Consider the following 15,108-nt stretch of genomic DNA (forward strand, 5'->3'; position numbering starts at 1 on the left):
CTAAAGCTAATGACAAATGTACTCATAGGAGACAGAGTGAAGAGAAGGCCATGTGAAGGTGGAGGCAGAGATTGGAGTTATGCAGCCATAAGCCAAAGATTGCCAGCAACCACCAGATCCTGGGGGGGAAGCATGGATTCTCTGTCAGAGCCCCCAGAAGGAAACGACCCTGCCAATACCTAGGTTTCTGGCTTCAGGCCTTCAGAACTGTGAGAGATTAAATTTCTGTTGTTTGAAGCCACTCAATTTGTGGTAATTTGTTGTGTACGGCAGCCCTAGGAATTGAATACAGATGGTATCCACCACTCAATTTTAAGTAAACAGATTCAGCCAGAAAACAGTGAGCACTATATGCAGAGACTAAGGGACATAGAAACAGAATAAGAGAATAAAAGAGAGATACAGAGAGAAGGCCCAACACCACTCCATCTAAGTCTTACTCAAAATCTTGAGACAGAGTTCAATTTATGTCATCTTGGTTTGTCTCTCCTTCTAGCTGACATGGTTGGCTTGGTGCTAAGAGAAAAGAAGACCCGGATGCCATGCCCCTTTGATAAGGACCAGTGGAAGCATCCTAACATTTTTTCCTTCACCAGCACACCTAAAGGATATCACGCATTCCCACCGAGCAGCAGTAGATTACCAACATGGTGATGCACCAATTAACCCCTTAATTGGATTCCTTCATCAGGAAGCACCCTGGCTCCTCAGATCCCAATCCATGCTTCTATGGTGGAGTCGGGTAGGGGGTACCAAGAATATAAGGCTTGTTTATAAAAATGCCCTTTTCATTCAACAAATAAGCTTTAAACACCATGAAGGCACTGAGGATACAGCAGTGAACAAGATAGACAAAGTACCTGTTCCCCTGGGTCTTGTATTCTAGTAGGGAAGACAGACTGTGAGCAAGTAAATAAATCAATAGATATGCTAGTATAGAATGATGAATGTACTAGAGAAAGTAATTCAGGATAAGGAAACAGAAAGTGACAATAGTAGTCAGAGAAGTCTTCTTTAAGGTCGTAAGAACTGAAAAGAGACCTCAGTGATGGGATGGAGTGAGCCACTGGGATATCTGGGGAACAACATTCCAGGAAAATGGAACAGCAAGTAGAGATTCCCCAAATCAAGACTCAGGTTGACCTGATCATGACTTAGGAAGGCCAGTGTGGGTAGGAGATGAGGTCAGGGAGGTGGGCTGGGTCTGGACCACGTAGGACCTGGTAGGCCATCACAGAGAGCTTGGATTTTATTCTAAGTATAATGGGAAACCGTTGGAAGGTTTTTCTTTTTCATTTTTTTTTTTAATCCTCCCCAAAGCCCCAGTTCATGGTTGTATATCCTAGTTGTAATTCTTTCTAGTTCTTCTAGTGAGCTGCCACCACAGCATGGCTACTGACAGATGAGTGGTATAGTTCCGTGACCGGGAAGTGAACCCTGGGCTGCCAAAGCAGTGAGAGCACCAAACTTTTAACCACTAGACCGTCAGGGCTGGCTCCTTTGGAAGGTTTTTTGCTTTTGTTTTTTGCTAAGGAAGATTCACCAATGAGCTAATATCTGTTGCCAATCTTCCTCTATTTTGTATGTGAGCCACCATCACAGCATGGCCACTGATAACCAAGTGGTGTAGATCCATGTCTGGATCTGGATCATGTAGATCCAGATCATGATCCTGAACTGAACCCCGGGCCACCAAAGCAGAGCTCACTGACCTTAACCACGAAGGAACTGGGGTTTGCCCCTTTGGAAGGTTTTAAACACAGGAGTGATCGGGATCTGATTTGTGTTTTTAAAAGATGACTTGGAACATGAAGAACACAAAATAGCAAGAGGCTGTCTTGACTTCCAATTCAAAACAGCATGATTGTGTTCTCAGGTGGCATCAAACCTCCTTTGGTCACTAGGAATTCAAAACTCACCAAACCAAGGTTTATGGTGACAGAAAACCAAAATTCCTCCTGTGTTTCATTTGGTTTAATAGTGAAAGAGCCCACTTCCAACCCCATCTGTGGTTCTGAGAACTGTGTATAATGGCCATGGGAAAAATGGCAACACATATTGGCCACTTTTTAAAATCCTATACCGAATCATATAGGACAACACCTAGTCATGTAGGCTGTTGTTCCCCCTCACTCCAGTACTGTGATAGCTTTCCAGAGGGCCATTCACCTTTCTTTCAGGTGAAGTGCATGTTGGTAATAGGGCACATGGTTAAACCAGTGAATTCCATGTGGATGAGTCGCTTACTGCAGTTTTTAAAAAATTTCAGATGTACATCATTTTAGTTCAGCTTCCTTATACACTGCATCATGCATTTTTTTATCTTAAAGTTTTTTGGTTGTAAGTGATGCCGCGTGTAACATCATGGCCTGAAATAAAACCTTCTGAAAGTTCAAAAACAACAACACAACAACAATCCCTTGGGCTGCTGTGCAGAGCATAGACCGTGGGGAATGGAAACAGGGAGACTAGTTAGATGGCTGACATAGTGCAAGGAAGAGAGAGGGAACAAAGGTTTGGAATAGAACAGTAGCTGCCATGGCCAATGGAGATGTATTTTTAAGGTAAAGCCAACAGCTCTTGCTGAAGGATTGGATGTAGGAGACGAGAAGGCAAAATCAACGGACAGTAGTACTTCCAGATGCTTGTAGGTATCTGTTTGGGGTTAAATAGACAACCAGATCTGGGCTCTGGAGCTCAGCACAGAGGCCCGGGCTAAAAATACAAATCTGGGAGTCACCACTGTGTAGACAGTGCATGAAGCTGGGGACTGGTCAGATCACCTTGGAGAGAGTGTAGACGGAGAGGAGGGCAGAAGCCTGAGCCCTGGGGCAAGCCAGCATTGAGAGCAGAGGTTGGTTCTGCACCCTGGCTGTATCGGGGAACTGCTATTACAAGGCCTGAGCCCCATCCCCAGAGATTCTGGTTTAATTAGTTTGGAGCGCACCCTGATTTTCAGAAAAAAGAAAAAAAAAAAACCCTTAGGTGATTGTAATGTGTAGCCAAGATTGAGAACCACACATGTAGTGCTCAAGGAGAGCAGGGCCACAACGGGGGACTGAGAGAGCAATGAGGGAGAAAAGCCGGAGGAGTACATGTTCTAGAAACCAGGTCAAAAAGAGAGAGCTCCAACTGTGACAAACCAGAGTGACAGACTGACCACTGGATTTGGCAAGGTGCTGGTCATCAGAGACCAACTTTTCTGTCATCTTTCCTTTGGTGGTTCCTGGCTGTCCAGGTCCTAGGCAGCTTGAAAGGAATTGATAGGGTTCTGGCCTTAGATATTTTATGGTGTAGATGAGCGGGTGAGGGGCTCATGAAGCCCCTCAGACTGAAGTATGGAGACTAAAATTTTCTCCTTTCATCAGCTCCTTTTATCTTTATCTGTAGGTTTGTAGCAGCCGCCCTTTCTAAAAGAGGAAAGTTTATTTGCACTCTTGATTTCAAAAAGGACAGCAAATGTTGGAGGGCTCCAAGCCCAACTTTGAACTCCTGGATAAATAAATCGTTGTTTACGTCTTCTTTTATCTCTGTAAAGTTTTAGAGGAAAAAAGCATGAGTATTACAGAGCTGCCCCAAGGAGCTTCTTTTACAAAGCCAGGCCAGGACCCTGTCATTAGTGGCAACGAACGCAATGTTTCCCATTTAATTGCACAGATCAGAGTGCTGAGAAGCTGGCTCCAAAGACAGGGCACCCGGAGGCGGTTGACCCTTTTTGAGGTTTTGGCAAAGGACACTCAAGTCCTGTCTAGTCAAATCCCGTCATTGGTTCCTTTCTGTAAGAGGAGACAAAGTGTCCATCCCCTGGAAGCTATGACTTTCCCCTTAGGTTTCTGGTATAATGGGGTGAAATCTGGACCGTGTTCTTGGAATAGAGAGCAGGGCCCAAGTTAGGAGCCAGAATTCTGAAGGTGGAGGGAAGAGAGAAGGTTCCAGCATGTCATGGAGTCTCCTTCTTCCTCTGCCCTTATATTTGGCTGCATTTATATCTGGCGTCCTTGTCCTCTGCTCCACACTCACATAGAGCCTAGGTCAGACCTTTTCTAGGTGGCCTGAAGTCCCTCCATCAGGTCTGAGTCACCTGGAAGGCAGAGTCAAAACACTTTGTGGCCGTGGTGTTTCTACCTCTTCCCAGCCTCTTACTCTCCCCATCAACACACCCTCTTGCACTCCTGCAAAACCCCTCAGGTCAGGGCTAGAGTGAGGACTGCTTGCCTGTCACAACAACTCCCTCCAGAAGTAGCAAGGCCTTTGAGGCAAGGCCTTCGAGGTGCAAGGCAGATTTCTTTGTCCTAGTCCAGCTTCTCCCAAAGAAGCCAGAGGAGAGGGCAGGCCTCGAGACTTGAGGGATGGAGTGACTCCCAGCCAGTGGCATGTTGCTGGAATCAGATGCATTATTTATGATGCTGGTGTCAGCATGGCTCCCAGGCACCAGGGGAAATGGAAAAGGCACTTGGGCCTGTGCTGATTAAACTAAATATTTAAACAGGAATGAAGAATTGAGGCAAAATCCATTTTTCTTCAGTAAGGCAGAGCACCACAAATGACTTCAAGGCTGAAGACTTGGTAAACACCATGCAGATCATAAGGGAAGGCTGGAGGCTCCTGGTCTATGGCTCTCTTCCACAGTCAGCTCCCAGCTCCCTATCAGGAGCACATCTAAAGGGTTTGCAGGGGACCTGGGAGTCAGGGTCAGGGCGGGGAGATTGAGAAGCAGAGGAATGGTTTGAGACACTGTGGGAATGAGATTAGGAGACACCAGAACACAGTCAGGCTGGATTCACACCTCTGGTTACTTTTTCTTTCTCCAGAGACCTCCATTTCCCTGTCTCCTGAGATCTGTTAACAACATTTGCCCACATTATCACACCTACCTTTTGATTAGCTGGAAGAGGGTGGTGGGATGTCGGGCAACCATGAACCAACCCTCTTGGCTTGATTCTTCTTACTCCACCAGAGACAGGTCACGGTCAGGAAGCTGATCTCCACCCACTGCACACAAACACAGAGGAGACCCTACACAGAGAGGACACAAGGGAGCTTGGCCCTCCATTTACAATATCCTGAAATCTCCGGATTTGAGGAAAGAGGAGATCTCAAAGGGAAATTTCTTGGTGGAAAGAAACAGCTGTCATTTGGTCTGGCTTTTCCCACTGTGTTTTTCCTTCCCTGTGGGGTCCCTCACTTGTATTCCCACAGCAGTCACCATCCCTGGCCTCCAGGGATTTTCTCAGTCCCTGTGTGAACACGTGCCCTTTTCCTCCTTTCCTCCAAAGACAGCTGAGACAGGCTGACATTTTCAAAATTAACTTTTATAAGAACTCAGGAAAGAAAAGGAAATAATTGCAGAAAATATAATTGCATAAGTTCAATTCAGTTCAACATTTATTGAGATTCTTAGGTTTAGTCAATGTGGTATAATCTGGGTTACCTTGATGGATGAAATAGCATTCTGGTCCTCAAGGAGATCACTGGGAGGGGCAGGCATCAGTATATGATGATAAATTAATAAATTAAGGGTCATAATGGCCCAGAATTGAGAGCAATTAATATGGCCTGCTGTAGGGGCCGGGCTCATAAGAGAAGGCTTTGAGAGAGGTAATACTTGATCTGGAACTCCAAGTAAAATAAAGACTTTGCCTGATAAACAGTCAGAAGGGACATTCCAGACAGAGAGAATAGCATATATGAAGTACACGCATGACATATGAGAACCAACTGGAAAGTTGGTTTGAAGCCAAATTGTAAAGGCCTTGAATACCAGGCAAAGGACTTTGACCTAATCCTTTGGGGTCTATAGGCAATGGGAAGCCAACATTATTCTATTTGTATTTAAGTGAGAAGTATAAAAGTAGCTAAAATTTAATAAACTGGCATTTTAATTTATGCAAGTCTTCTGTGAGTTAGGTTGGCATAAATATATCAAATCTCTAGACCTACAGAACTGACAATACTGCCACTCTATAGGCTAAAATACTGCCACTCTATGAAGGAGCCAGGTTTCCTACAAGACTTATCTTTTTCTTTTTTAATTCTTTCTTTATTTTTTTGAGGAAGATTAGCCCTGAGTTAACATCCATTGCCAATCCTCCTCTTTTTTCCAATCCTCCTCTTTTTGCTGAGGAAGACTGGCCCTGAGCTAACATTCGTGCCCATCTTCCTCCACTTTATATGTGGGACGCCCGCCACAGCATGGCTTGATGAGCAGTGTGTGGGTCTGTGCCCAGAATGCGAGCCGGCAAACACCAGGCTGCCAAAGTGGAGCATGTGAATTTAACTGCTATGCCACCAGGCCAGCCCCTCTCAGCTTTTATATACTTCATAATTAGCATACATCCCAGGACCCTGAAGAGTCAGCTGAGAAATTAACCAACTGATATATAAACATTAAGTAACTTGAGAAGAAATGCTGGGTAAGGATTGACCAAAATTTATAATTCTCCCAAGGATATGGCACTGTGTTCCCTCTGCCATCTCTCTCTGGGTGCTAACTATGAATGAGTTTGCACCTCCAGGTAGAGACGCCCTGATGCTCTTTCCTGAATCAAGTATAGAAGCACACATTTTTAAATTTATTTGTTCACAGAGACAAGATTGGACATTTCCAAAAGAATTTAAATGTATTAGAAATTTAGGAAAATAGTGAACAAGAAAAAGCCACAAAACATATTAAGTGAAAAAAAGAAGCTGGGTTAAAACACAGATGGTACAATTACATTTAGGAAAACCAAAAATTAGATATTTTTAGTGCAAATATATAAGCATATAAATGTACAGAAGATTGGCTAGAATCTTGGCACCCAACAGTAGTTACCTCTGGGGGCAGGGAGCGGGAGGTATATGAAAAATAACTCAACTTTCTTGTATGTACTTCCATATTGTTTATTTTTTACAATGAGAATGTATTACATTTCCATCAAAAACACTTTTTTAATTAAGGGAAAATAAAAAAACCCAGAGACATAGAGACACAATTATAGAGTAGAACTTTCTGAAGCCAAGTTTGTTAGTCCAGAGATTATCACTTCTCTTGAGTGTCTGGCATGCACGCCTTTCCCTTGCACCAATCCCAGAGCCAACCAGACTGCTCAGCAGAAAGAGATGGAGAAAGACACTGAGGCAGAGGGGAAAGGCAGAAAGCTTCCCCAAGCTTCCAGTGCACCCCAGATTCCTGTCCCATCCTAAGATTGCCTCGTTCCACCCCTGGGTTCATGAGACACTCCTCTCCTTAATAATAAATCTCTTTTTTTTTTCTTGCTTAAATTAATTTAGGTTAGCTTATACAAACCAACAAAAAAAAATCCTAACTACTATAACTAAGAAGACGCCAGATTATGAATACCAGGCTAAGTCGAAACTTCATTGTGTGGAGACCACAGGAAGCCACTGAAGGGTTTTAAGCAAGGATGTGACAAGCATTTTTAGAAATATCTCAGGAGCAGAAAGGAGGACAAATCTGACAAGGGAAAGACTAAAACAAGGAGTCCAGTTACCAAAAGCTTTTTCAGTAGTCCAAGTGAGAGATGATTTTGACAGGTTTCTTCATATTCTGCTCTAAACTTGCTGATTGACTTAGAATCACTTGCATTCTTAACTATTCATGAATTTATCCAATAGAGAGGAGGAAGAACTACCAGAAACCCTACAATGGCTACAAGACCTTACAGTATTTTATCAAGGTATTGTGTGCATGAAAATAACCTTCACTGGTTCTCCAGGATCTCAGCAATCAAGGCCAGACTCCTTAGCACCATATTCAAGGCTAGCCCTTTACAATCTGTCCCCAACTTCCTCCTCTCAGTCTCATGTCCCACCCTTCTCCCCATGTTCTCCACCAACTAGGAGCTACTCTCAGCTCCTTGAGCAGGACATGGCTTGCCTCAGTCTCGACCTCTGCACCCACGTTTCCATGACCTGGCCCTCCCACCTTCTCTTCCACTGGGAACCTCTCAGTTTATACACAACCTCCTACGCAGAGCACTAATCCCTCCATCACACCACTCTTACTGTAATACCATGCTATTTGGGCCTGTCCCACTGCACCAATGGGCTCCACCAATGGGCTGCAAACCTGGCTGATCAACAGATGCACAGGGCGGTTTGCTTTCTCTTTCCCAGGCCTCACCCTAGACTTACAAAATCTGAGTCTGTGGGATGGGTGGGGGAATCAGTATTTTATAAAGTCCTCTATTAACTGTAGTCACCTGCCAGGAGTGGGGGGTGGGGCCTCTACTGCTCACAGACCACATCATTGTGAAGCCTCCCAGATCAAGGTCACTGGTGCCCTTAGCACTTTGTTCCCACCTCTGTACAGCTCTTGCTATGAGATCTGTGTGACTGGTGTCCCATTCTGCCATATTGTTTAGTTATTTTTCTGCCTGTCCCACTCTGCTCACATTCTGCCTCCTGTCTGCCCACATGTCCTATCTCCTATCCAAACGTGAGCCCTTGAGGACAGGGACCGCATCAAGGAACACCACAGATTCCATGCACATGGGTGCTTAGGAAAGACATGCAACATGCATATGGCATAAAAGCAGGAAAAGCCTCTAAATAGATTGCAGTGCCCATAAGAAACTTCAAGGAATTATTTTCAGTTCTTTTTGGTTTGAGTAGGAAAAAAGATGATCAACAATCTGGTTGCCAGGTTGGACTGTATGCAGCAGCCACCCGTAGATTTGATTGTATACATTTTACTAAAACACGGAGGTCCAGAGAAGTGCAGGGTCTTGTTCCAGGTCCCAATGCCAAGTAGGGCAGAGGAAGACATCTTAATTCTGGGCGCAGGACTGCTAGCATTTCACACAGACTTCTTACCCAGCGTGGGACCAGGCCACACCCTCCACTAATCTCCTGGCCGCCTTTGTTTGAGTGGAGCTACTTCATTAGCATATAACAATGGAGACAGCCAAGGTGCCTTCCTGTTTTCCATTTACAATTTAAGTGCCCGCAATCACCAGGCGCCTCCATTGTCAATGCTATTAGCTGAAGTTAATGGTTTTTTATGAAAACTCGAAGGCCCTCCCTCCCTCCTCACCACCAGGTTATCTACAGACTGAATTCCTGAGTCAGCCAATCACCCTTTCAGGAGTGGCACAGGGAAGCTTCTTTTAAGTAGCACCATTATCATTGTGATTAGCGTTATACTGAACCCTTCTTTCATTTCTTGGAATCCTTCTGGGAAGGCAAGTTCTAGATGCCCTGCTTAAAAGAATTTCAATAACCGGAATTTCCAGTTGGCTTCCCACTGTCTTGGAAGGCATGGAGGTCTTGGGTCAGGCCTCATCTGGAATCTCAATGCCACCTCCCACTGACTTGGGGAGCTGGAACCCCTGGACCTCAACTTTCACATCTCTAAGCTATCTACCCTTGTATCCCACACTTCTGAGGATTGTATCTTGCAATCTATTGAAAATGGTTTGTAAACTTTAAACTCTCTTGAAAACCTGCCATGCACCAGGAACAAAACTAGAAACTCTACACATTTTATCTAATGAAGTAGGCATTACATTATACTCTTATTTTACTTATAGGAAGACAGATTCCTCCTTGACACCCTTCCCCATGCATGAACACCCGCACCCCCCCAACCCTCCGCCTTTTTTATCAACTCCAGTTCATTGATTATCTGGGAGCCCTCGCTCTCCCCTCCAACCCAGGAGCATGACCTTCATTGTCCTAGTTCTCACCCAGAGCATTTCTTTCCTGAATTACTGACAAAGCCTTGCATTTTCTTAAGTTCTCTCTGTACTCCAGAAGGATCTCTTTGTCCTGCAAATCTCTTGAAGCCACTCCTCTAATATGCTCCACTGCCTCCTGTAAAGTTTAGCTGGGCTGAAACAACTGCCAGTCTCTTGCCTCCCTCCCCTACCACACACAGTCTGCTCTACCACACTGAGATGCTAAACACTCTGAAAGCCGGCCCTGTGCTCTTTCCATCTCCTAGCCTTTGTATCTGTTGATCCTCCTCCCTTTGACTCCTGGCAATTCCTACTCAGGGCTCAGAATTACTTCTTCCCTGAACCCGCAGGCTGATGGTTGCTCCTCCTCTGGACTCCCTTAGCACTTGTGCTTAGCTCCATTATGGCACATTACATTTGAGTTCATTGCCCTAGAATATATATTCTGGCATCTAGGTTGGAAAATACTTATTTCGGGAAGCGTGAGAAATTGACATTAATAGGGCGTAAGGAGGAGCTGAGGTGTACTGCCTGGAACATAATGGGAGATGAAGTTAGACAAGCAAAAGCTAGAAAATTTCAAGAGCCTTGATTGCTAAGAAGCTTTGGTTTTGCTCTGTAGGTGGTCTGGAGGGTTTTTGTTTTTGTTTTTGTTTTGAGGACGATCAGCCCTGAGCTAACCACCGCCAATCCTACTCTTTTTGCTGAGAAAGGCTGGCCCTGAGCTAACATCTGTGCCTATCTTCCTCTGCTTTATATGTGGGACACCTACCACATCACGGCTTTTTGCCAAGCGGTGCCATGTCCGCACCCGGGATCTGAACCTGCGTACCCCGGGCTGGCCCCAATCTGGAGGTTTTTATGGAAGGGAGCAACATTGGGTTTATGTTTTTAATGAGATAATCTGATTCTAGCATGGAAAATGGACTGGAGGACAGAGAAAGAAAAAGTAAGGAAGTTAGTGAGGAGGCCATTGCAATTGTCCAGACAAGACACAAGAGTGCTTAACCCAAGTGGGCAGTTCTAGGGTTGGAGAAAGGGGACAGATGGAAAGGATGCAGGGAGGCTTCTAGCTTGGTGGTAGTTAGAAGGAAATGCCACTGCGTACTTGTTTGGTAATGTGGTAAGAGAAAATTGGTGGGGAAAGATAGTTTTGTTTTGGTCATAATGAATTTGGAGTACTTATAGCAATATCCAGTGCAGTTGGAAATATATATCTAGAGCTGAGTGTAGAGAAGAGGGCTATAGTATAGATTTATGAGTCTTTTCTATAAAGATGACAGTAAAAACCATGGAAGTGTAAGGGTCACTGAGGGGAAAATTGTAGCATGAGATAAAAATCTAGCTTTTTTTCACATATGTCTCTTCTTGTTATAACATCACATGTCCATAAATCAAGTGATGTAAGGCAATCCACTTGAGAATTCACTTTAAGGACAACACTCTGGGATTAAAAATCTTGATGGTCTCCTCAAAAAATTAAGACTAGAACTACCGTACGATTCAGCTAGTCCACTGCTGGGTATTTATCCAAAGAACAGGGAAACACAAATGCATAAAGATACATGCATCCCTATGTTCATCACAGCATTATTCACAGTAGCCGAGACTTGGAAGCAACCTAGGTGCCCATCAAGGGAGGAATAGATAAGAAAGATGCGATACAGGGGCTGGCCCACTGGCGCAGTGGTTAAGTTCGCCTGTTCCGCTTTGGCAGCCTTGGGTTCGCCAGTTCGGATCCCGGGTGTGGACATGGCACCGCTTGGCAAGCCATGCTGTGGTAGGCGTCCCACATATAAAGTAGAGGAAGATGGGCACAGATGTTAGCTCAGGGTCGGTCTTCCTCAGCAAAAATAGGAGGATTGGCAGCAGTTAGCTCAGGGCTGATCTTCCTCAAAAAAAAAAAAAGAAAGAAAAGATGCGATATATATACACAATGGAATACTACTCAGCCATAAGAAATGATGAAATTGTGCCATTTGTGGCAACTTGGATGGACTTTGAGGGTAGTATGCTCAGTGAAATAAGTCGGAGTGAGAAAGTCAAACACTGTATGATCTCACTCATAAGTAGAAGATAAAAACAATGACAAACAAACACATAGAAACAGAGTTTGGGTTGGTGGTTACCAGAGGGGAAGGGGGAGGGAGGAGGGCAAAGGGGCTGATCAGGCACATGTGTGTGGTGATAGATTATAATTAGTCTTTGGGTGGTGAACAGGATATAATCTACACAGAAATCGAAATATAATAACATACACGTGAAATTTATATAATGTTATAAACCTATGTTACTGCAATGAGAATAAAAAAAGAAAAACATTCTTGACGGTCTTGTGAACAAGTTGTTTTCCGCTGCTATCCCCGCTGGACCTGGGGTGCCAGAGGCCTCTACTCTCTGTGAGACCTAAACAAACCATTATGTTGATCAAAGAATGGGCTGTTCAAGGTCACTTATTAGTTGTTTGCCAACTACCAGCTGTTGCCAAGTAGCCAGGCAAGAAATGGACAGGGTAGTCCTTGGTGTTCAGTACCCCTGTCTTCATATTTGAGGATCTGTTACTGGAAGTTCTCAGGAAGATTCTAACAGCATAGGCCCATGACGTGCATTCTCTGAGAACTCACCTACACTTACATCCATGCACAGAGCTGGGACAAGGGTTATGCTGATCATTTGGGACCCTATTCCCCTGACCACAGCTGACTGGAGTAGGGGAAGACCCCTGACTCAACTGGGTCAGTTCCTCAAGAATCTGGGGATGGGACAAGTACTTGGGAGTCTGCGTACTTGATCTAAGAGAACATACACATTTTGGAATGTTGGTGGGGTGGCGCAGATATCTTCCCATGAGCACAGAAAAAGCAGAATAACGCAGGGAACATTAGTGTAGCCCCAAAGAGAGAGAGACAGAAAATACACATAAGGAAATGGCTGCCTTGGCTCTCCATTTCCAGATTTCAATCCCTCCCAAGGCCTGTATCTTGGACCCATGGGTTCTGTCTTCCTTTTTGCCTAAACTGATCTGAGCAGGCTTCTGTTATTTACAAGTAAAGAGCCCTCACTAATTGACAGTAGCCATCTGGGTGAGGGCCTTCAGGGGAGAAGTGGTTAGAGTAGGTATAACTGAGAAGACTTGGGAAATATCTAAATCCCATCAAGAGGCTGAAGTATATCCTTAGGACTGAAATGGATTTAGTGAAAGCCGTAACAGAATCAACTGTTACCATGACTGAAGAAAGGATACTGAAAAGCACAGGCGTCTAGTACAAAGTGGGTGCTTTGCAGTGTTTATTGAATAGCTAAAACTAAAAGGCAAACATCAAGTTGGGGTGGAAAATTCACAACAAAGGGAAAATGCTTTTTCTGCTTATATTGTTTTCACCTCTCATTTTAGCAAAGGTTTCTACAAAGCTAACACCCACTATTGGCGGTAATGGGCATTATTTTGTCCATCCACAGATGGACTGCTCCTCCTCCTTCACCTGACTCTACCCCTGCTGACTAGAAAGGACTGTGATGCATGCTGGACCAATCAGAGCCCTCCCCTGGCATTTTAAAATTTCCAGCCAGAGAGAGGGGGGAAGGTGCTGCTTCTTTCTAGTGGTAGATGTGAGGCTCCGAGGCTGATTTGGCAGACAAATTCCAGCTGAGCAGCAGAAGCCATTATGCAACAGGAAGCAAAGATGCAGATGATGCAGAGAGAAAGTGGCATTCTCGAATCTGATTCCAGTTGTCCCTGAGGCCAGCTGCCCCTGCCTTTCTCGCAATGTGGTTACATGAATTAATAAAGTCACAGATTGGGACACCTGTGCTGAGGTCAAATGTGGGACATGAGGGACCACTATATACTCCTAATCACCCAATTGCCATCGAGGCAGGATTGCCTTAGGGATGGTCTTCAACCTGCCCCTGTACATATACTTGATTTACTCTATGCTCCCTCCATTTGTATGAGGTCCAGGGGGAGATCCTTGGAGGGTCAACGCTCTGTGGCTTATCTTTTGTCTACATGCCCATGCTGGAAGCTGCAGAACCAAACTGTGGGTCCTTTTAGAGCGATGCAGGTCATCAGCATGTACTCAAGGGGTACATATGTGTTGCTTATGCCAGCATTCATTTTCCTCTTTCTTCTTAGTGGCAGAACCTTGTTTTATTCAAGGCAGCAATTCACCTATCTAAAAAGCATTTCCCATCCTCTCTTGAAGCTAAGTGTACCATGTGACCAAGTTCTGGCCAATGAAATGCAAGTAGAAGTGTTGTATGATACTTCTGGGGAGTCTCCTTAAAAGGAAAGAAAAGATCTTAATCCCTCCCTTTTCACCTTTCTTCTGCCTAGAACGTGGAATTCTAATAGCTTGCTTGAACAGTGAGACAATAAACAAATGATAGCTCCATTGTCATCCAGGACCTGGATTCCTTCTATCTGGCTGTTCTGCCTTCATTAGCTCATTGTCTCCTGGGCCAAGATGACTGATAGAAATGAATGCAACCTTTCTTGCTAAGTTCAGTTGCGTATAATAGATGAAGTCCAAAAAAACAGCGTGTAAACAGGAGTTTATTTCTCTCAATTTTTTTTTTCTTAAGAGACAAAGTTATGTCTTGCTTATGCTTTTGTTATTTTGGGCTTTATCTATTATGTGCAACTGAACCTAATCACCCATCAAGTAACCTAGGGTGGGTACTGGCGTGTATTGGGGTCAATGATGGAGCTAGTTCCAGGCTGACTGTGAGTAGAGGGTACAGCCGCATGAGAATTTGCTCCCCACCTTAAGAATCCTCCCAAACTTGTTAGGGTCCTCCACCAAGCAAACTGGGTAGAGAGACTCCATCTGAGCTCCTTCTGGGAGGAGGAAGACTGAGAGGGGTGTTGCTCTTAACCTTTGCCTCTTTATTGAGGGCAAGGGTTCAGGTTCCCTATGAAAGGGTCCCGCTGCTTTGTTTCCTCGCCTCAGGAGATCCGTCTAGGGCCTACAGTCAGGACTATCACTGCCCAATAATGGGAGCCACCTATGCATTTAAAAATTTTCTAGTAGTCACATTAAGAAAAGTAAAAGAGATATGTGAAATTAATTTTAATAATATAGTTTACTTACTCAAATAGATACAAAATATTATCATTTTCAACAGTCAATGTAATCAATATAAACAGAATCATTATAAATTGTATTTGATCGAACATAATTAATATAAAAATTATTAATGAGATATTTTATATTCTTTTTCTGTTCCAAGTTTATATACACTGAGTATACACTGAAATCTAGTGTAGTATAGGTGTAAACATAGTGCATCTCAATTTGGGCTGGCCACATTTTAAGTGCTCAAGAGTCCTATATGCCTAGTGGCTACCATGTTGGACAGAGCAAATCTAGACTCTGCCTCTTCTCTCTTCCAAGCCAGCTAGTTCCATCTTCTTGTCTCTGATTAT

General features: G+C 44.2%; 1 protein-coding gene across 6 annotated transcripts in view; it reads right to left on the reverse strand.

The window, feature by feature from the left end:
• The window catches only part of MTA3 (metastasis associated 1 family member 3), a 187,320-nt gene that overhangs the window by 154,140 nt on the left and 18,072 nt on the right, over positions 1-15,108 (reverse strand). For 3 of the 6 annotated variants that reach the window (XM_070574016.1, XM_070574013.1, XM_070574009.1), the window contains exon 2: positions 4,875-4,992. The exons of the other annotated variants lie outside the window; for them this stretch is intronic. The gene's annotated coding sequence lies outside the window, so the exon portion shown is untranslated. The remainder of the gene's footprint in view (positions 1-4,874; positions 4,993-15,108) is intronic. 6 annotated transcript variants of the gene reach the window in all.

The sequence above is a fragment of the Equus przewalskii genome, chromosome 14 (assembly GCF_037783145.1).
Source record: "Equus przewalskii isolate Varuska chromosome 14, EquPr2, whole genome shotgun sequence".
Lineage (NCBI taxonomy): Eukaryota > Metazoa > Chordata > Mammalia > Perissodactyla > Equidae > Equus > Equus przewalskii.